We start from the raw sequence: 25,481 nt of genomic DNA on the forward strand, positions 1-25,481 counted from the left end.
ACCGGAGACTAGATGAAGAAGTTTATTCTACACCAACACATACGAAGAGGAAAACTCCCCTGAGGTTTGTGGTTCCTCGACTTCCTCATTCACAGACCACAGACTGTTCGAATTGGAGAAAATGTGTCAGTCTCGAAAATAATCAGCAAGGAGCCCTTCAAGGCCAAAGATCTTAGAGCGGAGCAAGATAGGCTACTCCTGCGAAATACAATGGGCTGACGTGTAGTACGCTACGGAGGGGGTCCTGGGCATTTTTCCCCGCCCATTTTAGTAACCGGAGCCTACCTGACCCGACCCGACTCGCAGTGTAATCAATGTTACGGGGCAACAGTTTTTGTGTGTGATTATAGGGTTAGATTCATAATTCTGTCAGTTCATACTTCTTGTCAAAAATAAAATTTGACTGGTAATTGTCTTTTTTTATGTTTTTTTTAAATCATTTCTTTTTAAATGGCTCACAAGCAGTGTTTGAGTTGAACTATAAATTCAAATTCACACATGCACTGACTACACCGCCCAACACGGACTTCCATCTGTATATATGTATATATGTATGTAGCGCCGCAGAATTTGTGCACCTATTCCCCCCCCCCCTTCTGTTTTTTGTTTTTTCTGTTTCTTGTTTTTTGTGCGAAATTGTATGTATGCACTGAGTACGAGCAGCTTTCAGTTTCACTGTACATGTATAGTGACAATAAATGGCATATCTATCTATCTATATCTATCTAAAAAGTTTCAGAAGTGATAAATTTGGCTGTAAATCTTTCTTCAGGTGCGTTTTCATTTTGTATGTAAAAACCCTCTTGAGAATCATGGGCGATTTAAAAAATTTACAGCCAGATTTATCACTTCTGAAACTTTTTAGATGCCAAAGGAATCAATAAAACCCCTAAATAATGCCTTAGTTGATAAAATGCAGTGAGCAAACGGTCAATGTCCGCTAAGCACTCTGGCTGTTGTTGTCCCTTCAGCTCTCACTTCTATCTACCGTAATTTCTCCTCACTTTTGGAATTCTGAGGTAGGCTAAATGTCTTTCACGCGTATCCCGATTTCCATAATTATTTACAGCGCAAAAATTGACAATTTTAGCGTGTTTTAACCGGCCCGCTACGCTGGAAACAATGGTAAGTGCCTCCCTGCAGTTCATCGCGTGTACTCCACTTGGAGTAGCGTAGCAACAGTACGAGTCATGGGTCGGGACCCGACTGCCGTGAAACCTCCCTATACTCATGACTGCGTAGCCGGTCATAGTGCGAACTCCATCATCTCAAGTTTGCTGAGGACACCACTGTTGTGGGACCTGGATGTACCAGATTTCAGGCTCCTGTACCTTCTACCTGATGGCAGCAGAGAGATGAGTGTGTGTGGCCAGGATGGTGTGTGTCCTTGATGATGCTGGCAGCCTTTTTGAGGCAGCGACTGTGATAGATCACCTCGATGGTAGGGAAGTCGATGATAACTGGGCAGTGGTCACAACTGTCTGCATTCTTTTCCGCTCCTGGACGCCCAAGTTGCCGAAACAAGCCGTGATGCAACCAGTCAGCATGCTCTCTACTGTGAACCTGGAGAAGTTCAAGAGAGTCCTCTTTGACAGACCGACTCTCCGTAATCTTCTCAGGAAGTAGAGGCGCTGTTGTGCTTTCCTTATAATTGCATCAGTGTGCTGGGACCAGGAAAGATCTTCGGAAATATGCACGCCCAGGAATTTGAAGTACTTGATCCTTTCCACCATCGTCCAGTTGATATAAACGGAATTGTGGGTCCCTATCTTACCCCTTTCAAAGTCCACAATCAGTTCCTTGGTTTTGATGGTGTTGAGGGCCAGGTTATTGTGCTGGCACCATTTGGTCAGTCGGCCGATCTCACTTTTATACTCTGACTCGTCACCATCAGTGATTTGTCCAACAAGAGTGGTGTCGTCGGCGAACTTAGAAACATTGAAAATAGGTGCAGGCCATTCGGCCCTTTGAGCACACAGGTTTTTAGAACACAACCGGGTATGCCATCAGGTCCAGGCACTTTCCGAGGGTTCATGCCTCTGAACTTTGTTGTGGTGGAGAAGCTTGTGTGGTCCTGAGATCCTGACAGCAATGCTGTCTGGAGTTATGCTCCTGGTAGGGCTACCCATGGCAGTAAGGTTGAGGGAAAGAACTCTGACAAAGAGCAATCCAACCAAGACCTCAACAGTGGAACAGGCAGAGGATAATGGATGACGTTGGTCGAGTGTCACGACGGCTGGGAAGACGGGTGAAGGCAACAGCAGAAAAGGGTCTCCGGTAGTCTTGGACTTCATGCCACTGGATCCTGACCCAGATCTGTTAAGCACCGTGTGGTGGCTGTCTCCCCATGTTAAACAAAGTCACACACGTGTCCTCCAACCATGGAGACACCCATGGTCAGCCATGACCAAGGGGGGCCTAAGAAAATACAGTGTTAGAATGCATCATCAAGTCACGGCAAATCAAGGGTTTTTATTTGTCATATCCACCAAGACCATGACAATGCCATTCTTACATGCAGCAGCTCTACAGGCACATAGACAGTACAGCACTGGAAGGAGCACTTTAGGTCACAATGTTAGTGCTGAACTTGATGCCTAAAAAAATTAAAATCTGATATGTCTACACGTGATTCATATCCCTGCACTTATCCAAATTCCTCATGAGCGCCACTCTTGTGTCTGTCTCAGTAGCGTGTTATAGATACTCGTCACTCTCTTAAAAAAAAAAAAAACTTGCCTTGCAGATCTCCTTTGAATTTTGGCCCTCTTACCTTAAAGTGGCCGTTAGTTTTTGACATTTCCATCCTGGGGAAAAGGCTTAATTATGCTTCTATCACTTATCAACATGAAGATTAGAGGGAATTGTAAAGGAAATGTGCGGGGCAAGTTGTTTTTACATGGACTGGTGGATGCCTGGGCGATGGTGGTGGAAGTACCCATGATAGTGGCATGAAAGAGGATTTTCCATAGGCATATGAAAATGCAGGGATTGGAGGGATCTAGATCTGCAGACAGAAGGTATTAGTTTATAATGGCATCATGTTTGACATGGATGCCGTGGGCCAAAGGACATTGTGTTCCTGTGGCTATATTGTTCTATGTTCTATGTAAACAAAATATATTAACATTTCAAAAAGGAGAAACCTGCACAGTGTGCGACAACTTTGTAAGAGTACAGTTTCCCTGCACCTCTCAGTGATCATTTATTGCCAAATACAAAAAAGATAAAAATAACTAACACATATAAATTACCTCAGAAGGCCGAGTCACCTGATGTATTCAAGAGAGTTAGATAGATCTCTTAGGGCTAGCGAAATTAAGGGACATGGGGAAGAAGGCAGGAACGGGATACTGATTGTGGATGATCAACCATGATCACATTGAATGGCGGTGCTGGCTCGAAGGGCTGAATGGCCTACTCCTGCACCTACTATCTATGTGTCTACAGTATGTATAAATTACATTTTTTTAAAAACACCACTGTTCCTATCCTTTCCTCATCTTCCTCTGAATCTCAGTCATCATCCATGAAGCTCTGATTTTGTTCTTACTCTGCCCTTCATAGGTATGTGCCTCAAATGTACCTGAACCACTCTTCCTTAAACGGAAGCCATTGTTCTGTTATAATTTTGCCAGACTGCTTCAAGTTCTAGCAAACCTGAGCTGGATCCAATATTATCCCATTGTAATTGGTTCTCTTCCAACTGATTATGTTTACTTTGGATTCCTCCATGTACTTTTCTCAGCTAATCCAAACCATACATTGTTATTTATACAGAAACAAGGAACTGTAGATGCTGGTTTACAAAAAAAGACATAGTGCTGGAGTAACTCAGCAGGTCAGCAACATCTCTGGAGAACATGGATAGGTAATGTTTAAGAAAAAACTGCAGATGCTGGAAAAATCGAAGGTAGACAAAAAGCTGGAGAAGCTCAGCTGGTGAGGCGGCATCTATGGAGTGAAGGAATGGGTGACGTTTCGGGTCCTTTCTTCGGACGGATGGTAATGTTTCAGATAGGGTCCCTTTTTCAGACTCACTAACCCGCTGAGTTACTCAGGCGTTATCTATGCCTAATGTTCATCAGTCTTATTTACCACATTCTGTGCATTCATTTAGTAACATTTCATTTCCATTTTCATTGACCCAAAAATCTTTACATTGACCTAATTTAATGTGAAGTCTATGCCGAACATGATGCAAGACCACTCTTATTAGCCTGCATATCATTCATATTCCTCCATTCCCTGTATATTGAGTTATATCCATAAGGCTCTTAAATTTCACTTTCATATCTGCCTACACCGCCATTCCAGGCACTCACAACCCTCCATGAAAAAAGTTGCCTTACACATCTCCTTTAAACTTTGCCCCTCTCCCATTAAAGCTAAGCCCAATATTATTTGATTTTTCCATCCTGAGATAAAGGTTCTGACTGTACCCTATCTATGCCTCTCATCATTGTATATACTTCTTTTAGGTCTCCCCTTAGCCTTTGGCATCCCAGAGAAAACAATCCAAGTCTGCCCAACCTCCCCTGTAGCAAATAGCCCCTAATCCAGGCATCATTCTGGTAAACTTTTTCTGCACTCTTTCCAAAGCCTCCACATCCTTCCTGTTATGGGACGGCCAAAGCTGCAGGCAATATTCCAAATATAGCATAACCAAAGTCCTATAGTGCTCCATCATGACTTCCTGACTCTTATACTCAATGCTCTGACCAATGAAGGCAAGTATAGCATATGTCTTCTTTACCAATTTACCAATAAATTTACCAATTTATCTATTTGCGTTGCCACTCTCAGATCCCAAGGTTACAATCTTGGATCCCAAGGTCCCTCTGGACATCAAAGCTGTTAAGGATCTTGTGTTAATTGTATATTTTCACCTTATATTCAACCTCTCAAAGTGCAATATCTCATACTTGCTCAGATTGAACTCCATCTGCCATTTTTCCATCCATTTCTGTAGCTAAACACCCACTGTATACTTTTACAGCCTTCCACTCACGGCCCACATTTCAAGAAATCTTAGTGTCATCTGAAAACTTACTAATCAACCGGTCTGCTTCTTTGACTGTCTTTTATATCTAGCACAAACAACAAACGTCGAGCACAAATCTCTGCAGAACTCCACTGGTCACAGATCTCCAACCTGAATAACGCCTTCCACCATAACCTTTGCCTTCTATCAATATACCAGTTATGAATCCATACGGCCATAATCTTTGTTAATCCTGAGCATCATCATCTTCTGGATCACCCTACCATGGGGGACTTTATCAAATGCCTTAATAAAATCCATGTAGCCAACATCTACCACCCTTCCCCTATCTATCACTTTTGTCACCTCCTTAAAAAATCTGAAGAAGGTAGAAACATCGAAAATAGGTGCAGGAGTAGGCCCTTCGAGTCCGCACCGCCATTCAATATGATCATGCTGATCATCCAACTCAGTTTCCTGTACCTGCCTTCTCTCCATACCCCCCCGATACCTTTAGCCACAAGGGCCACATCTAACTCCCTCTTAAATATAGCCAAGGAACTGGCCTCAACTACCTTCTGTGGCAGAGAATTCCAGAGATTCACCACTCTCTATGTGAAAAATGTTTTTCTCATCTCGGTCCTAAAAGATTTTCCCCTTATCGTTAAACTGTAAAGGTCACGTATGAGACCAGAGAAATGATTGTCTATCCCACTAATTAATGAATCCCCTATCACTACTGCTCTATCATATTTCTTTCTTGCCTCCTATGCAGATAACCACTTCAACAATGCTTTATTGACACATGTGCGAAGTACAAACACACAGTCAGATTATTTTCTTACAAGCAAATTCAAAAACCCTTGTGACTTTAGCTGCATTCCCAAGAAAAACAATCTCCCATCTGTTGTCTATAGGGAAGACCTGTGTGGAGACATTTTTTATTTTCAAAAATAAAAGTTGCTTGTCATATGAGAGACAAACTGGGCAGGGACTGAAGACAGCGTGAGAATTCTGTCATCAGCGTGAGAGAGGCGGCGTGACTCACTGTTGCAGCGGCTCCTACAGCCTGTCTGTCTTTTTTTTTATTTTTTGTCTAGTTAAATGTAGTTGTTTGTGTTTTTTAATAGTGTTTTTAACTGTGTATATGTGGGGGGCGGGGGGGGGGAAGGGAAACTTTGTAAAAATCTCTTCCCTGTATGGGAGACCCGACCTTTTCCCTGTCGGGTCTCCATTGTCGTTGGGGCCTAGCACCGTGAAGCAGCCTCCAGCCTGAACGACCTGGGGACTCCAGCCGCAGAGCCTGCGGAGCTGCGGACTTACCATAGTGGGGCTGGCCGGCATCGGAGTGTGGGGAGCGGTGGTGACTCGCTGCTGCAGCCCGACCACGTAGCTCAGAGGCTCCAGCTGCAGCTCCGGTGGACTGTCGGGGGTATCGGGAGCTCACGGGTCCGGGTGGAGAGACCGCTTTCCGGAGCTCCCGCAACGCAACTTCTCCAGCCCGTGTCATGGGGTTGGAACGACCAGGAGCGGGGCCGTACATGGCCCGGCGCGGCTTCATGGCCGTGGGACATTCCAGCGCCCGCCGGGGGCTCTAACTTTGTGACATTTAGACCGGGAGCTGGGCCGTACATCGCCCGGCGCAGCCTAAAATGGCCGTGGAGCTCAACATCGCCCGCCTGGGGCTTCGACATCGGGAGAGAAATGGAGAACGGGGAGAGAAAAGATTTTGCCTTCCATCACAGTGAGTTCTCTGTGATGGATGTTTTTGTAAATTGAATTGTGTGAATGTCTGTAGGAAATCGTCTTTGTTTGTATGGCTGTGGAAACGGAGTTTCGTTTGAGCCTCACTGAGGTTCAAATGACATGTAATAAATATTGATTGAGAGCATGAGAATTGGCTGAAATGTGTGACTCTCACGCACAAAGCGTAAGGGTTGGTAGCCCTATCTAAGGCCAGGATGTGACAACACACACACAGGGAGACACATACACAAAGGAAGACACACACACCCTTCCCCCTCCCTCCCTCACTCATCCCCGTCCCTCCTTCCTCCCCCCATCCCTCCCTCTCTTTCCTCCCCCCTCTCTTTCCTCACCCTCCCTCTCCCCCCCTTCGTCACGCTTCCTTTCTCCCCTTTCTCTTTCCCACCCTTCATCCTCTTTCTACATTCCCTCCCTCTGTCTCTCTTTGCCTCCATCTCTCCCTTTTTTTCTCTCTTTCTCTCTCCCCGGATGGCTAACGGTGTGGCGTGGTACCCCCCCACGGTGTGGCGTGGATTGGCGGCAGTGACGCCGCCGTGCGAGTTGAAGGGTAGGAGGGAGGGAGCAAGGCTGCAGCGGCAGCTGGTAGCGCAGCGCTCGAGGCCGGCACCTAGAGGCGCTGACACCCGCTGCCCGGCCAAGAGAGAAGAGACGCGACTTCACTCACAGCCGTCAATCGACGCGCTTCCCCAGACCTTACAGATCGCTGTCATGTGGAGCAAAGAGACAAACTGTGCAGGGATTGAAGACAGCGTGAGAATTCTGTCATCAGGGTGAGGGCGTGAGAATTGGTTGAAATGCGTGACTCTCACGCTCAAAGCGTGAGAGTTGGCAACCCTGATGTGATATAAATGCTAACATTGAATTTTCCTTCCTTACTACCGATTCGACTTGTAAATTAACTTTTTGGGAGTTCTGCACCAGCACTCCCAAGTCCCTTTGTATCACCGATTTCTGGATTCTCTCACCATTTAGAAAATAATCTACTCCTTTATTCTTCTTACCAAAATGCATGGTTCCACACTTTGCTATACTGAATTTCATCTGCCACTTCTCTGCCAATTCTCCTAACATGTGCAAGTTCTTCTGCAGAGTCCTTGCTTCCTCTACACTGCCTTCCCCTCCACCTCATCAGCAGTCACTCAAAACGAGTACAACTGTCCTCTCCATAGGGTCGTCTATTTGTGGGTCTGCAGATGTCCGTAGAGCCCGAACCGTGATCCACACACCTTGGTGCAACGTGGGCAGTGGAGCCTCATGTGGATAAAATATCATTTATTTATTTGCATCTGTACTCCACAATTTGAGATTTGTAATAGAAAAAAAAACATGTGGTTAAAGTGCACACTGTCAAATTTTAAGAAAAAGGCCATTTTTATACATTTTGATTTCACCATGTAGAAATTACAGCAGTGTTTATACATAGTCCCCCTCATTTCAGGGAAACATAATATTTGGGACTCAGCAATGTCATGTAAATGAAAGTAGTCATGTTTAGGATTATTTTGTATATTCTTTGCACGCAATGACTGCTTGAAGTCTGCGATTCATGGACATCACCAGTTGCTGGGTGTCTTCTCTGGTGATGCTCTGCCAGGCCTCTATTGCAGCCATCTTTAACTTATGCTTGTTTTGGGGGCTAGTCCCCTTCAGTTTTCTCGTCATCATATAAAAGGCATGCTCAATTGGGTTCTGTTCCGGTAATTGGCTTGGCCACTCAAAAATTGACTATTTTTTAGCTTTGAAAAGCTCCTTTGTTGCTGCAGCAGAATGTTTGGGATCATTGTCTTGCTGTAGAATGAACCGCTGGCCAATGCGTTTTGAGGCATTTGTTTAACTTGAGCAGATAGGATGTGTCTATACACTTCAGAATTCATTATGCTACTACCATCAGCAGTTGTATCATCAATGAATACAAGTGAGCCAGTACCTACAACAGCCATACATGCCCAGGCCATAACACCCCCACCACCGTGTTTCACAGATGAGATGGTATGCTTTGAATCTTCGGCAGTTCCTTCTCTCCTCCATACTTTTCTCTTGCCATCACTCTGATATAAGTTAATCTACATCTCATCTGTCCCCAAGACCTTTTTCCAGAACTGTGGTTGCTCTTTTAAGTACTTCTTGGCAAACTGTAACCCGGCCATCCTATTTTTACAGCTAACCAGTGATTTGCATCTTGCAGTGTAGCCTCTGTATTTCTGTTCATGAAGTCTTCTGCGGACAGTGGTCATTGACAAATCCACACCCGACTCCTGATCTGTCGGACAGGTGTTTGGGGGATTTTTCTTTATTATAGAGAGAATTATTCTGCCATCAGCTGTAGAGGTCTTCCTTGGCCTGCCAGTCCCTTTGTGATTAGTAAGCTCACCAGTGCTCTCTTTCTTCTTAATTATGTTCCAAACAGTTGATTTTGGTAAGCCTAAGGTTAGGCTGATATATTTAACAGTTTTATTCTCGTTTCTCAGTCTCATAATGGCTTCTTTGACTTTCACTGGCACAACTTTGATCCTCATATGGATCCTTCTTCTTTCGTGTGACGTGCACAGCCTAAAGTTGTTGGACAACTTGTTATTTTTGATCTTCCGTTTGTGCACGTCAAGTTCATTGCATTAGTTGAAACAGGGCGGACCACATGAAGGTTGCAATCTTCCACCCCCTCATGTGGATAAACAGCAATAAAAGTTTCCAAATGGGATGGAAAGACTGGAGGAAAGACTAGGTACTGAGAGCTCTCTTATACCTGCATTAAGGAGACAATTAAACACACCTGAGCAATTACAAACGCCTGTGAAGCCATGTATCCCAAACAATATGGTGCCCTGAAATAGGGGGTCTATGTATAAACACTGCTTTGGCGGTCTGAAGAATTACAACTTGGGTTTCCAACAGATCTTTATTCAAAAGTTCGATTTCCAGTATATGTTCTTTAGACACAGCTGCGCACAACGGTGGTCACAACGCTGAACTAACACGCGCAAGCAAAAACCGCGCGAAACAAGCGTCACATGACTACGGCTTCCGAACGCCGGGTTCGATACCTGCGTGCGCCAGCAGGCACCGCTACACTGCTCTAATTCCAACGTCGTGAAACCAAAATGTATAAAAATGGCCTTTATTAAAATCTGGCAATGTGCACTTTAACCACATTTGATTTTTTCTATTACAAATCTCCAATTGTGGAGTACAGAGGCAAATAAGTAAATAGTGGGTCTGTGTCTCAAACATTATGGAGGGCACTGTATGTTCTTGTCCTTTATGATAGATTTAGCAAACCGTTCAATACAGCGCAGACAAGACGGGAAAGAGAGAAACCCTCCCTGCCTGACTGCAGATTTGATGGGAAAGCTATTTTTTTGCAAACCATTGATTTGGTCTGCACTACAGATATCTGCGTAGAGCAGTAGGATCCAGTTCCTAATTCCCTCCCCAAACTCCATCATTTCCGTGTGTCGTAGGTCCTCTCATGCTCCAAGCTGACCAGGGAGTTATGCCCGAGCTGCACAACTGGGATAGTTAATTGGCCTCTGTAAATTACCCCCAAGGCGTAAGATAAAACTAGTGTACAGGTGATTGCTGGTCATCGTAGACTCGATGAGCCAAAGTGTCTGTTTCTATGCTGTAACTCTAAACTCATTCCCCCAATGAATGACATCCGGGCCTGACAGAGATAGGGCTCCAAGGCATCGGTTGATTACAAGTGATTGGCTCAGTGCTGATAAGAAAATGTTTGTACATTGGATGAAGATATTGTAAGATGTTGTACTTGGTCTCTAATTATGTGCAATTGGGGACAAAGTACATACGTGCAAGTTGCAAAAGTTGTTTTAAGATAGACACAAAATGCAATGAAATGACTAGCGAGTTGAATTAAAGAAATTGCCAAAACAAGAGAGTAACAAGGGAGTAGGTAGGAATGTCAAAGGCTCAATGGCAAAGGAGAGTATTTATGTTTGGAGTTAGTGGAAGTAGGCAAGATACTAAACGAGCACTTTGCATTTGTAATCAAAGAGAAGGACAGTGGGGTCAGTGTGGGAAATATTAATAAGCTAGGACATTTTAAGATCAAGGAGGAGGTAATGCTGGAGCTCTTATACACAGAACAGTTCAGCACAAGAACAGGCCCTTTGGTCCACAATGTCTGTGCCGAACATAATTCCAAGACCATCTCTTATTTACCTGCACATTATCAATCTGCCTCCATTCCCTGCATATCCATATCCCTATCCAAAAGTATCTTAAATTCTACCTATTGCATCAGCCTCAACCACCACCCTCAGCAGCACATGCCAGGCACTTGCAACCACCTGTGTAAAAAAGTTTCCCCGCACATCATCTTTAAACTTTGCCCCTCTCACCTTAAAGTTATGCCCTCATAATTTGATTTTTTCATCACATTAATCCTTGAAGAGCATTAACACACATCAATCCCTGAGGGCCTGGTGAGATCTATCCCAGAATCAAGAGAGGAGATTGGAGATGAGGGCCGTGATGAAGATTGTTCCAGAGGACTGAAGAGTTACCAACGTTGTTTGTTTGTTTGTTTGTTTAAGAAGGAAAGTATATATAATTTGTCGTGTTATACGAGAATTTTGCCCGAACAGTCTGTGACACATTGCGCTATGTTTAAAGCCCATAGCGCAGTGGCCAGTAGTACTACATATAAACCTTTATGCGCCAAACTGGCAGCGCTGGGTCATAGAGTCATAAAGTCACAGTGATACATTGTGGAAACAGGCCCTTTGGCCCAACTTGCTCACACTGGCCAACAAATGTCCCAGCTACAGTAGTCCCACTTGCCTGCGCTTGATCCATATCCAAACCTATCCTATCCATGTACCTGTCCAACTGTTTCTTAAATGATGAGATAGTCCCAGCCTCAACTACCTCCTCTAGCAGTTTGTTCCATACACTCACAACACTTTGTGTGAAAAAGTTACCTCTCGGATTCCTATTAAATCTTTTACCTATGTCGTCTGGTCCTTGATTCCCCTACTCTGAGCTGGAGACTCTGTGCATCTACCCGATCTATTCCTCTCATGATTTTTTACACCTCTTTAAGATCACCTCTCATCCTCTTGTGCTCCATGGAACATAGACCCAGCCTACACAACCTCTCCTTATAGCTCACACCCTCTGGTCCTGGCAACATCCTCGTAAATCTTTTCTGAACCCTTTCAAGCTTGACAATATCTTTCCTATAACATAGTGCCCAGAACTGAACACAATATTCTAAATGTGGTTTCACCAACATCTTATACAACTGCTCCATGACCTCCCAACTTCTATACCCAATACTCTGACTGATGAAGGCCAAAGTGCAAAAAGCCTTTTTGATCACCTTATCTACCTGCGACTCAACCTTCAATGAACCATGCACCTGCACTCCTTGATCCTCTGCTCTACAACACTACTCAGAGGCCTACCATTTACTGTGTAGGTCCTGCCCTTGTTTGATATCCCAAAAAGGTACACCTCACACTTCTCTGCATTAAATTCCATCAACCTTTCCTCTGCCCACCTGGCCAATCAATCCAGATCCTGCTGCAATCTTACACAATCATCTTCACTATCTGCAAAACCACTAACTTTCGTATCATTGGCAAACTTTCTAATCTTGCCCTGCATGTTCTTATCCAAATCATTGATGTAGATGACAAGCAGTAATGGGCCCAGAACTGAACCTTGAGGCACACCACTAGTCACAGGTTACCAGTCCGATAAGCAGCCTTCCACCATCACCCTCCGCTTCCTTCCATGGAGCCAATTTGCTATCCATTCAGCTATGTCTCCTTGGATCCCATGCAATCTAATCTTCCAGAGCAGCCTACCATGCGGCACCTTGTTGAACGCCTTACTGAAGTCCATGTACACAACATCTACAGTTCTGCCCTAATCAACCTTTTTGGTCACGTCTTCAAAAAAATCAAGCAGATTTGTGAGACACTACCTCCCACATAGAAAACCATGCTGACTATACCTAATCAGCCCTTGCCCATCCAAATGCCTGTATAACCTATCCCTCAGAATACTCTAGTAACTTCCCACTACAAATGTTAAGCTCACCGGTTTATAGTTCCCAGCATTTTCCCTACAGCCCTTCTTGAAAAGAGGCAGAACATTTGCCACTCTCCAGTCTTCTGGCACCTCTCCTGTGTTTAAGGACGACAGATAAATTTCAACCAGGGTCAATTTCCTCTCTAGTTTCCTGCAATGTCCACAGATATATGTGATCAGGCCCTGGAGATTTTCTACCTTAATACATGACAGTACCTTCAGTACTTCTTTGATGGTAACACCGACTGATCTCAAGACACTTCCATTGACTGCCCCAAGTTCCTCCGTCCTATTGTCTTTCTCCTCGGTAAATACAGAGGAGAAATACTCATTGAGGACCTTGCCCATCTCCTGTGGCTCCACAAAGAGGTGGATCCCACTCTCTCTCTAGTTAGCCTTTTTCCCCCTTGTGTATTCATAAAATCTTTTAGGATTGGCCTTAATGCTTCCAGCCAGACCCATCTCCTGGGCACTTTTTGCCATTCTGATCTTATATTTCAGTTTACTTCTTAGTTCCCGAAACTCATCCAGGATCCCTGCTGCCTATACCTGTCCCATGCATCCTTCTTGTTTTTCACCAAAGCCTCAATTTTCGTCATCAGACAAGTTCCCTATGTTTGCCTGCCTTGTTTGTTCACTCTAATACATGTCCTGTGCTTTCGTCAGCCCACTTTTAAAAACATACCACTTGGCCGATGTTCCTTTCCACTCACATAACCAGCTCCTGTTAACTTGAGCAAGACCCTTTCTCATACCCTCAAAGTCGGCCTTACCCCAGTTGAGCATTTTAACACGTGGACCCTCTCCGTCCCTATCCATAACTATCTTAAACCAAATTGAACTGTGGTCACTGGTCCCAAAAGTTTCTCCACGCACATTTCATTAACTTACCCTTCCCAATTTCCAAAAACTAGATCCAGCATTGCTCTCTCACGTGAGGGGACCTCTACATACTGCTTAAGAAAACTTTCAAAGCAATGTTTTTACTCTTTTGTTTCCTGCATAATAACTCAGCTCCTGCCGAAACTTCGGCAAATCATCTGTACATCTTGGCTTCTATACTTTTACTTTTTTAAATTTGTTACTTAGCTTTTTAAACTGCTGCTCGTCATGCTGCGCGCTCCGCAGGGCTCCTTGAATTTCACGAACATGGCAGCGGTCGTTAGCGGCACGCGGGTGCAGGTGAGGGTGCGGGGCAGTGCGGTGGGAAGAAACATAGAAAATAGGTGCAGGAGTAGGCCATTCGGCCCTTCGAGCCTGCACCGCCATTCAATATGATCATGGAAGGTGGCCATGGCGGCCATTACTCCCTCTGGGAGAGGCCGTCTATGGAGACCTGCGATTACTCCGTCGATCGCGGGGACTCGGGGAATCGTAGCACCTTTTCCTCGCTGGTGAGGCTTCCCCTCGCGGAAGTCACGATCGGCCGTCCCTCCGCTGCTTTTGAAGCTTGCTCTTGACAAACAAGATACAAGATACATTTAATTGTCATTTGGACCCTTGAGGTCCAAACGAAATGCCGTTTCTGCAGCCATACATTACAAACACATAGACCCAAGACACAACATAATTTACATAAACATCCATCACATCGCTGTGATGGAAGGCCTAATAAACTTATCTCTCCACTGCACTCTCCCCCCCCCGATGTCAGAGTCAAAGTCAAAGCCCCCGGCTGGCAATGGCGATTGTCCCGTGGCCATTAAAGCCACGCCGGGTGGTGCGAGGTCGCACACCGGGTCTTGCTGTTAGAGCCTCCGGCGTGCGCTCGCAGAGTCCCGCGGCCATTCCAAGCCGCGCGGGGCAGTGGTGTAGGCCCCGCTCCAGGAGCTCTTCGACCCCGCAACCGGGCGGGGGAAGTCGCCGTTGCGAGAGCCCTGAAAAGCGGTCTCCCTCCAGGGACCCGCGGGCTCCCGGTGCCGCCGTCCACAGACCTGCCGTTGGAGCCTCCGACTCTCCAGTAGCAGCAGCAGCAGCGCTCCTCCACCGCTCCCCCCGCTCCGGACTCAGCCAGCCCCGCGACGGCGACGGTGAGTCGTAGCACCAGAGTCCCCGGTCTCTTCCTGTTTGAGGCCGCTCCTCGTGGAGAACGACAACGGAAAACCCGACGAGAAAAGGGTCGGGTCTCTAGTGCAGAGAGAGATTTTAAAAAAGTTTCCCCCCCCCCCCTCCCACCCCACCCCCCCACCCCCCAACAAAAAAATAACAAAAACTACATTTAAACACAGACAGAAAATAATAAAACGCGGACAGACTGCAGAGGCCGCTGCTGACCAGGGTCGCGCCGCCCACCGGATGCCTTGATCTTCTTGATCTTCTGGTCTTCTTCTTGCTCTTTGACTTAGACTGTGACCTGCTTTCTTTTTCTCTGTCCTTTGACCAAGCATTGGACTGGTTGACCGTTCTCAGATCGCTCTGAGCTTTCTTCTTCTTTTTCATCTTTTTTGGTCTGCAGTCACTCATTCTTCTTCTTCTTGCATGGAGAGTGGTCCCAGTGGCTTGAGTTTCTCCATCCCACCTCTGACACCATGTAATATCTGCTGTAAGACCCTGTTTTGACTAGCACAATTTACATTACATCTCCCCCTTCAACTTTATTTACATTACACCTTGTTCCCCATAATAAATTTACCCTTTTCAGTCTTCAAGGGTCCAACTTTGGTCGACTAATTTTTTTCCCCCTCTTCACATACCTCGAGGCTTTTACTATCCTCCTTTGTATTCCTGGCTAGCTTACCTTCATACCTCATCTTTTCTCCCCGAATTGCCTTTTTAGTTATCTTCTGGTGCTCTTTAAAAGTTACCCAATCCTCTGACTTCCCACTCATCTTTGTTTTGGTTTGTTGTACTTCCTTCTCTTTTATTTTTATACTGTCCCTAACAGAACAAGGGCAGTAGAAACAGGTTGGAAGTGTGAGATGTAATTACTGTAATCCTTAACTAAAGAAGAATGTTGGAAATCTTCAGTAAGCAATCTTAAGCAACACATGTGGAGAGAAAAGTTGAGCTAATATTCCAGGCAGATGACCTTTCATCCGAACCCCCAATCTTGACAGAAACTGGTAATTTGATGGACATTCCTGAAAGCTGTTCTGAGCTATGGTTGAAGATTAATTCAACCCACGCTTCATCAAACCTGCCTTAATCAAAGTAAAGTCCTCACATTTTATATAAATACATTGGTGAAAAAATACTGTAAATATTTGCAAAGATATGACAATAGGGTGATTTCACCAAAGGTCAAATGAGCGTAGATCCCCCCCTCACGTGACCGAAAATTCTGACTGGAGGACATCTCTCAGTTTGGTACATGTAAGTGAATGGGGAAACACGCACTTTCCCACCCGTTAAAAACATGGAAAACGGCCGATTTTTGAGCTGAAATTTTCTGTGCTAGTCGGGGTGACCCTGAAGCACAGCGACCTAAATTTTCAGGCAAAACAAAAGATAGAAAGTGAGGTAATTACAAGAGGGAACTGAAGGTAGAAAGCCGCGGAAATGAACAGCTGACAATTGCCGTGGTGATTTTAAGATCCAAAATATCGGGAATTATCGCATTTGCTCGCTGAATTTCATCAAAACTAAGGCATTATTAACTTACTTTTGATGAAATTCAGCGAGCAAACGCGATAATTCCCGATATTTTGGATCTTAAAATCACCACGGCAATTGTCAGCTGTTCATTTCCGCGGCTTTCTACCTTCAGTTCCCTCTTGTAATTACCTCACTTTCTATCTTTTGTTTTGCCTGAAAATTTAGGTCGCTGTGCTTCAGGGTCACCCCGACTAGCACAGAATATTTCAGCTCAAACATCGGGCGTTTTCCATGTTTTTAACGGGTGGGAAAGTGCGTGTTTCCCCATTCACTAACATGTACCGAACTGAGAGATGTCCTCCAGTCAGAATTTTCGGTCACGTGAGGGGGGGATCTACGCTCATTTGACCTTTGGTGAAATCACCCTATTAATCAAGATATAAATGTTATTTTTACTATTTCAACAAATAATACACAATAAATGTGTTTAAAGTTAGATAACCTATTGTGATTAAATCATACAAACGCCAATAACATCAAATTGCTAACTTCAAAAGCTTCCTTTTGTGGAAAGCAAATATCAAACATACATCTGATCCCAAATTAATTAGGTCAGCTTTCCTCCTGCCTTGGTGTGTTAGAAAGGTTCCCACCTGAAACGTAAACTTTCCATTACCTCCCCAAATGCTGCAGACCCGCTGTGTTACTCCAGCACTTTGTGTTGTGTGCAAGAACCCTCACCCATATCAGCAAACCTCCCCTTCAGCCCGTAATGCTGCAGTCATTCCTCAATGTTTTCCTGAAAGGTCTTTTCGTTTGTTTTTATTACGATGGGACGCGTAGGAGAACTCCTTGGCTCGGACCCAAAGTTCAATAACCTGATGAACCGGTTGTCTCGCCCGCCCGCCCTCTCTCGCTCACTCACCTTGCACTGTTGTTGGTTTCGATCCTTGACTAAGTCTCCACCGCCGAGTAGAGTTTGGGTAAATATTTCTCTTCTTTTCCTTCTATTGTTTAATTTGGAAATTTCAATGGTGGTTGGTGGGGCGCTGGATTACCAACTCACTCCACGTCCGAAAAGCCCCGACTTTCGTCCCTACACGCCCGGGTTCCCGCCGAAGCGGAGCGCCGGGCCGGGCCCCCTGTACTCTGATCGACCCTCCTCGCCCTCACCTGAGCGGCGCCCCACACAGTCCAACCGGCCTCACCGCCAATCCAGCCCCGAAGGTTCATTCAGGTTTAACCTGCCTCTCCTTATTCGCGATCTTCCTATTGACTGAACTACATTTGGCCGCAAATATCAAAAGTCGGAATTACAATGTATCCTCGGTGTTGTTACAACGTGTCTTAATTATCCACTAATAGTAGCGTTGTTTCGGGCCTTGACCAATGAGCACAGAACTCGGGCGCAGCAATCTGGACGCTTATTGTTTCTATAAAGTATAATTTAGAATTTAATGTTTTAAAATGGTATCTTCGCAAAATCATTTAGTTTTGGTATTGAATGTCCTCATATTTCGAATAGTTTTGCAAAAAGAGTTCCAGTTGTAAACTGTAATAGGAAACTGTAATAGTCTCGATGTGAATTATACTGGAGGTAGAAACCAGATTGTCTGAAGAAGGGTTTCGGCCCGAAACGTCGCCTATTTCCTTCGCTCCATAGATGCTGCTGCACCCGCTGAGTTTCTCCAGCAATTTTGTGTACCTTTGTGCAGTAAACCAGTTTGCCCATGGTCAACGTGTCACCTGTAGAATAATCATGTCCTATTTCTGGTCCCCTGACCATTTATCATTTCTCCTTTTTGAAAATCCACACTATTTCTGCCCTGTCTGCAATTATAACGATCGTGCTTTAAAAAAAACATCTTGCCAAATCATTAAATCTGTATTTCCCATTCCTGAATCACCTGCTGATGGAAACGGCTTCCCTCTACCCTCTCTAAACCAGTCATGATTTTGTACACTTTTATCAAATATATGAAGCATTATCAAGTCTCTTCTCAACCTTGGTACATATTTCCAGCAACCAATGTCTGAAGAAGGGTTTCGGCCTGAAACGTTGCCTATTTCCTTCGCTCCATAGATGCTGCTGCACCCGCTGAGTTTCTCCAGCATTTTTGTGTACAACCAATACAAATATACAGGTTGTTGTGAAGTCGAAGAGAGTACTGTTTGTGACATTTTAGTAGCACTCATCCTTTCTATTCTACACTTTCCACAGATTGTTTTTGTATTAAGCATAGTAGTACTGTCTTAGAAAGATATGATATGAACATTTTCAATGTAACTTTTTTTTTAATGAATGATCCTTGAAGGGAATAGTTGAGCTTTAATAATAATAATACATTTTATTTATGGGCGCCATTCAAGAGTCTCAAGGACACCTTACAAAGATTTAGCAGGTAGAGGAAAAACATGTAAGGGGAATTAAATAAATAGTAGAGACATGACTAGTACACAAAGTAAAGACAGAATTCAATTCAAAACACAATATGAGGCAATTAATACACAGATGAAAAGGGAGGGGGACGTGGGGCTAAGGATAGGCAGAGGTGAAGAGATGGGTCTTGAGGTGGGACTGGAAGATGGTGAGGGACACGGAATTGTGGATCAGTTGGGTGAGGAGTTCCAGAGCCTGGGAGCTGCCCTGGAGAAGGCTCTGTCCCCAAAACTGCGGAGGTTGGACTTGTGGATGGAGAGGAGACCAGCTGATGTGGATCTGAGGAACCGTGAGGGTTGGTAGGTGGAGAGGAGGTCAGTGAGATATGGGGGGGCCAGATGGTGGAGGGCTTTGTAGGTGAGGATCAGGATTTTGTAGGTGATACGGTGGGAGATGGGAAGCCAGTGAAGTTGTTTGAGGACTGGAGTGATATGATGCCAGGATTTGGTGTGGGTGATGAGTCGGGCGGCTGCGTTCTGGACCAGTTGGAGTCGGTTGATGTAGGTGGAACTGATGCCAAGGAGAAGTGAGTTGCAATAGTCCAGTCGGGAGGAGATGAAGGCATGGATGAGTCAGCAGCGGGAGGTGCGAGAGAGGGTCTGAGTTTGGCGATGTTACGGAGATGAAAGAAGGAGGTTTTAATGACATGGCGGATGTGAGGCTCAAGGGAGAGGGTGGAATCAAAGATCACGCCAAGGTTGCGGACCTGGGGAGATGGGGAGACAGTGGTGCTGTCGATGGTGAGAGTGGGGTTATTGATTTTGCTGAGTGTGGCTTTGGAGCCTATGAGGAGGAATTCTGTCTTATCGCTGTTGAGTTTGAGGAAGTTAAGTTGCATCCAGGTTTTTATAGCTGACAAACAGGAGTACTGCAAATATCCACAAATTCCTTTCAATACAATACAATACAATACAATATTTATTGTCATTTGGGCCTCAGTGAGGCTCAAATGAAATTCCGTTTCCACAGAGACAATTCCGTTTCCACAAAGACAATTTCCTACAGACATACACACAATTTAATTCACACAAACATCCATCACAGTGAACCCACTGTGATGGAAGGCAAAGTCTTTTCTCTCCCCTGTTCTCCATTTATCTCCATCTTCATTTAACTTCAGTTAGGATTAATCTTTTAATGCGTTCGGATTAGAGTTGCGGAGTCACGCAATGCAGAGGAAGGCCCTTCGGGCCACTGTGTCTGCAGCATTTACACTTATCCCACAATAATCTCAATTCTCCTGCCAAATTTCCATCAACCGCTGTCCCCATCACATCTTTGTTTTCTTGCCTCTCACCTACTCTATGGGCAATTTACTGTAGCCAACTATGAAATCAAATGTAGGGCTGCAGGTACATCGTTTCTTGAAAGGGGAGTCACAGTTAGATAGGGTGGTCTAGAAGGCTTTCGGCACATTGGCCTTCATCAATCAAAGCATTGAACCTAGAGGTTAGGAGGTTAAGTTACAGTTGCAGAAGATGTTGGTGAGGCCACATTTAGAATATTGTGTTGAGTTTTGATCACCATGTTATAGGAAAATGTTCTTAGGCTGGAAAGGGTGGAGAGAAAATTTACAAGGATGTTGCCAGGACACAAGGGCCTAAACTACAGGGAGAGGTTGAGCAGTGTAGGACTTTATTTCTTGGAGCGCAGGAGGACGAGGGGTAATTTATAGATGTATAGTGCTGTGAACACTATTTGCAAAGGTAGACAAAAGTGCTGGAGAAACTCAGCGGGTGCAGCAGCATCTATGGAGCGAAGGAAATAGGCAACATTTCGGGCCGAAACCCTTCTTCAGACCAAAGATATTAGAGGAGCAAGATAGACCACTCCTACGAAATCCAATGGACTGACGTGTAGTACGCAACCGAACGTCACTTCCGCCATTTTAGGAATAAGACCCCGATCCCTGTTATGCCTCCCGCAGTTTAATCCACGTCAGTCCATTGGATTTTGCAGTTTATCTTTGTCTATTTTAGCCTTCTATGATAGACAATTATGTTGTGGGGGAACGGTATGTGTGTGTTTCTGTGTGTGAGAGGCGAGATAGAGATAATATATTTCAAAGTTCCTCATGGATCAGAAGCAACTTTGATTTAAAGCAACTCATGATGTACATGAGCCATTCTCATGATGTACATAAGCCATAAAGGCAATTATATTTGCCTTTTTTTTTTGCCTATAAGATATAAGGAACATAAGCCATAAGCCAATATATTTGCCTATATTTATATATTATAAACACGTATATATATTATATGTATGATACACACATATATACACATGTGATATTGATGTATATAATTATATAACACGCATACATATTTCTCTAGTTTCTTATATATATATATTTTTTATATATATAAATATAAACACATATTCATTATATATATCACATATATACGCATCACACATATATATATATATATATATATATATATATATATATATGATGATGCATATATATGTGTGATATATATGTATATAAATATATAACACACACATATGTATATTTCTCTAGTTTCTTGTGATCTCTAATTTTGTTGAACTTTTTTTCTTTCATTCAACCTCTCTCTCTGAAATCCTAATATTGTGAATAAAATATAAATGAACACATGCCAAGATATTTTTTCATTCTATATTAGCGTAAAAAAATATACATACCTACTTGATGCAGAAGTACGAGACATGAATACTGCGCATTGCTACCATAATTTAGTTTTTAATTTAACATATATTTGAGGAAAATCTAACATATATTTGAGGGAAATGAGTTACTGTATTTCTCGGCAATGAAGACGCACCACCATTTGTGTTGCTAAATTTTGAAAAAAGGATGGCGGGACAGGATCGGGGGTTTGGTTTAGTCCAGGGGTCCGCAGCCTTTTTTGCATAGGCGCCAGTACTCTCCGGGGCTAGCTGCAGTTCCTAGGTCACCTGCGAGTCCTGGGTCTAGCTGCGGTTCGCTGCCCTGTCCCAGCGGGCTCACAGCCACCCAAGCTACTGAGTTTTTAAATGTGAATATCTCATAACTAAACATTTATGGGTTAGCAGTATATTGCATCAATCCACTCAATTTTATAATAATTCTACATCAAAATTTATAAAAAAGCATAACACTTTTTATTTCTGTCATTTATGGTAAGATTTACATAATTTATTGTTTTATGTGTTTTTGATACAAATACATCGATAGATGCTCCTGAACACATCATCAGTGATGTAACCTACGGTCATTGAGTGTTTCGGGTCTTTCAACATCAGACACCCTCACCCAGGCGACCCAGCCGTGGTTGATCAGACCACGACTTGTGTTCAGGTGGCATTCACTCCTCCCCATGGACCTCCTCTCCTGATCCAGAGCCATCTCGAGGCCTTCTCCGCTGCCTCTGTGGTGTTCTTGATGGCTCTTCTCCTCGCCACTCTGTTGATGCCCAGTGCACTCAAGGCTTTGTAGAGCGATTGCCCTGCAAAACCTCTGCAACCAACCTCGATGGGCATACACCTTGCCTTCCAGCCCTGCTTGCGGCAGTCTATGACCAGCTCTTCATACTTGGCCATCTTCCTCTCGTGGGCCTCCTCCAGACGGTCCTCCCACGGCACTGTCAGTTCCAACAAGACGATGTTTTTGGTCGCCTCTGAGACCAGGAGGATATCTGGCCTCAGGGTGGTCGTGGCAATGTGCCGTGGGAACTTCAGCTGTTTCACCAGGTCTACGGAAAGCTGCCAGTCCTGCGCAGTCGCCAGGATTCCTGAAGGATTCCTGGCTGCTGTGGTTCTTGGCAGCTGCACTCCGGCCTTCACGAAGGTGATCATCTGGGTGGTGGGGCGTGCTCGTCTGCAGCTGCTGATTCCCATGCTGATGGCTTCTGTAATGGGTTTAAGAACCTGATCGTGACGCCATGTGTACCAGCCCTGCCCAAGAGCCTTTGGGCAGCAGCTCAGGATGTGTTCCAGCGTGCCCTTGCCTGAGCATTGCGGGCAATCTGGAGATTCCGCTTTACCCCAGATAAAGAGGTTCGATGGGCTGGGCAGGACATCATACGCTGCCTTTATGTGTGAGATATACAGGGTGTTCAGAACAAAGATGGCAGTTCTTTGACAAGTACTCCGTAGTTCGGTGTCGGAGATCTTGTCAACGAGTATTCTGGACCCACTGTCGACATCTGAAATTACAGTAAAATATATAGAATTAACATAAGAACAAATCTGATTATAACTACATAACTGCAGAATGGATGATATGTCACTTAAATGCAATTGTTTTCAGCGGTGGGGAAAGACATGTATATTGAAGATGCATTTTTCCTCTAATAGGTCAATTTATCTTAAATGTAGAAGAGCTTCCAATACCATGCATGCCTTACAACACGAACAAAACCAAAAATGTGCAGCAGTGTAAAAATTGATACCTTTATTATTGTTTAAGAAGGAACTGCAGATGCTGGAATATCGAAGGTAGACAAAAATGTTTGAGAAATTCTCCAGCATATTTGTCTATCTTTATTATTGTGGTAAGTCTAGATCTATAAAAGAAGACTTTCTAATAACTTGCTCATGTACCAAAAAATGTCTTATACATTGTCGGGATCATAAGAATAGAATTGTATATGTTACAGTCATTATACATTGGGAAGGAAATTAAGGCTTTAATGTGTGCTCCTCGTGGCATGTCATTGTTCCCTATAACTCCATTTATCCTGTATTTTAAACACCATTTCAAACCGGCTTAAACACAAGCCGATTTGGGATCTCCGCGGCTTGGAGGTCCTGAATCGGCCGCCTCCTATTAGAGACCGGGGCTTCATGATGTTATAGGCCGCGGGCCGGCGGTTGGAGCTCTTCTCCGGCGAGGAATCCCAGACTCAGCGAGGGAAAGTGCATGCTGACCCCACGACTAGAAGCTCCGCTGACCGCGGCTTCAGAGTGTTATAGTCCGCGGGCCAGCGATCAGAGGAATTCTTCTGGCGACCCCCGGCTCCGCGATCTGAGCTGGAGGAAGAGATCGGGCAGGCCACACGACAGAAAGTTATAATTGTTTTCTTACCTTTCGTCTTTAGTAAGGAACCTGAAGACAGACTGCTATATAGTGCTCGAATCGCTTACATTGGCTATTCGAACACTATAGCAGAACGGCTCGCTGCGCGTGTAGATGTGGACGCCATGACAGAAGCCCATTCAAAAAACCTCTCATATATTTGATACCCAAAATGGAAGAGGAGGAGCCAGAGGGCTGAGGGAGAGCTGAGAAGGGGAGGAGACAGCAAGGGCTACCGGAAATTGGAGAAGCCAATGTTCATGCCGCTGGGGTGTAAACGGCCCAAGCGGAATATGAGGTGCTGCTCCTACAATTTCTGGTGGTGCTCACTCTGACTATGGAGGAGGCCCAGGACAGAAAGGTTGGATTCGGAATGGGAGGGGGAGTTGAAGTGCTGAGACACCGGGAGATCAGATTGGTTATTGCGAACCGAGCGGAGGTGTTCGGCGAAACGATCGCCAAGCCTATGTTTGGTCTCACCGATGTAGATCAGCTGACATCTAGAGCAGCGGATGCAATAGATGAGGTTGGAGGAGATGCAGGTGAACCTCTGTCGCACCTGGAACGACTGCTTAGGTCCTTGAATGGAGTCGAGGGGGGAGGTAAAGCGACAAGTGTAGCATGTCTTGCGGTTGCAAGGGAAAGTGCCCGGGGAGGGGGTGGTACGGGAGGGAAGGGAAGAATTGACCAGGGAGTTATGGAGGGAGCGGTCTTTGCGGAAAGCAGACAGGGGGGGGAGATGGGAAGATGTGGCGAGTGGTGGGGTCACGTTGGAGGTGACGAAAATGACGGAGGACTATTTGTTGTATGTGACGGCTAGTGGGGTGAAAGGTGAGGACTATGGGGACTCTGCCCATGTTACGAGTGGGGGGGATGGGGAGAGAGAGCAGTGTTACAGGGGAGTGGCTTCCGGTGGGCGGCGCGACTGACGTCGCAGCGGCCTCTGCAGTCCGTCTGTCTTTTTGTTATTTTTTGTCCCGTTTTAATGTAGTTTTTATTTTTTTTGATGGTGTATGTGTGTGTGTGTGTGTGTGGGGGGGGGGACTTTAAAAATTTTTCCCCTGCACGGAGAACCCGACCTTTCCCTGTCGGGTCTCCGTTGTCGTTGGGGCTGCACCGAGGAGCGGCCTCCAGCAGGAACGTCCTGGGGCTCCAGTCACGGAGCTGTGGACCTACTCACCATCACGGAGCTGGCCGAGTCCGGAGCGGGAGGAGCAGTGGTGGCGCGCTGCTGCGACCCGACCCTCGGAGATTCGGAGGCTCCAACCGCAGGTCTGGCAGACAGGAACACCGGGAGCCCGCGGGTCCCTGCTGGGAGACCCCTTTTCGGGGCTTCCGCAACGGCGACTTCTCCCGCCCGAGTAGCGGGTCGAGGATGACCTGGAGCGGGGCCTTACATCATCGCCCGGCGTGGCTTCAACGGCTGCGGGACTTTGCCAGCGCCCACCCGGGGCTCCAACAACAAGACCCGGAGCGCGGCCTTGCATCACCCGGCGCGGCGTTAATGGCCGCGGGACAATTGTTATCGCCCGCCGGGGGCTCGGGCTCTGGCTCTGAATTTGACTCTGACATCGGGGGGAGAGGGAAGTGCAGGGGAGAGATACGTTTTTTTGCCTTCCATCACAGCGAGGTGGAGATGCGCTGTGATGCATGGCTGTGTA

General features: G+C 45.3%; 2 protein-coding genes across 2 annotated transcripts in view; one reads left to right on the forward strand and one right to left on the reverse strand.

The window, feature by feature from the left end:
• Positions 1-17,407, reverse strand: part of LOC129710733 (leukocyte elastase inhibitor-like) — a 33,256-nt gene extending 15,849 nt beyond the window's left edge. Inside the window, exon 1 of the mRNA XM_055657956.1 lies at positions 17,268-17,407. The gene's annotated coding sequence lies outside the window, so the exon portion shown is untranslated. The remainder of the gene's footprint in view (positions 1-17,267) is intronic.
• Positions 17,185-25,481, forward strand: part of LOC129710755 (MARVEL domain-containing protein 3-like) — a 40,367-nt gene continuing 32,070 nt past the window's right edge. Inside the window, exon 1 of the mRNA XM_055657985.1 lies at positions 17,185-17,325. The gene's annotated coding sequence lies outside the window, so the exon portion shown is untranslated. The remainder of the gene's footprint in view (positions 17,326-25,481) is intronic.

This window comes from Leucoraja erinacea, chromosome 2 (genome assembly GCF_028641065.1).
Source record: "Leucoraja erinacea ecotype New England chromosome 2, Leri_hhj_1, whole genome shotgun sequence".
NCBI lineage: Eukaryota > Metazoa > Chordata > Chondrichthyes > Rajiformes > Rajidae > Leucoraja > Leucoraja erinaceus.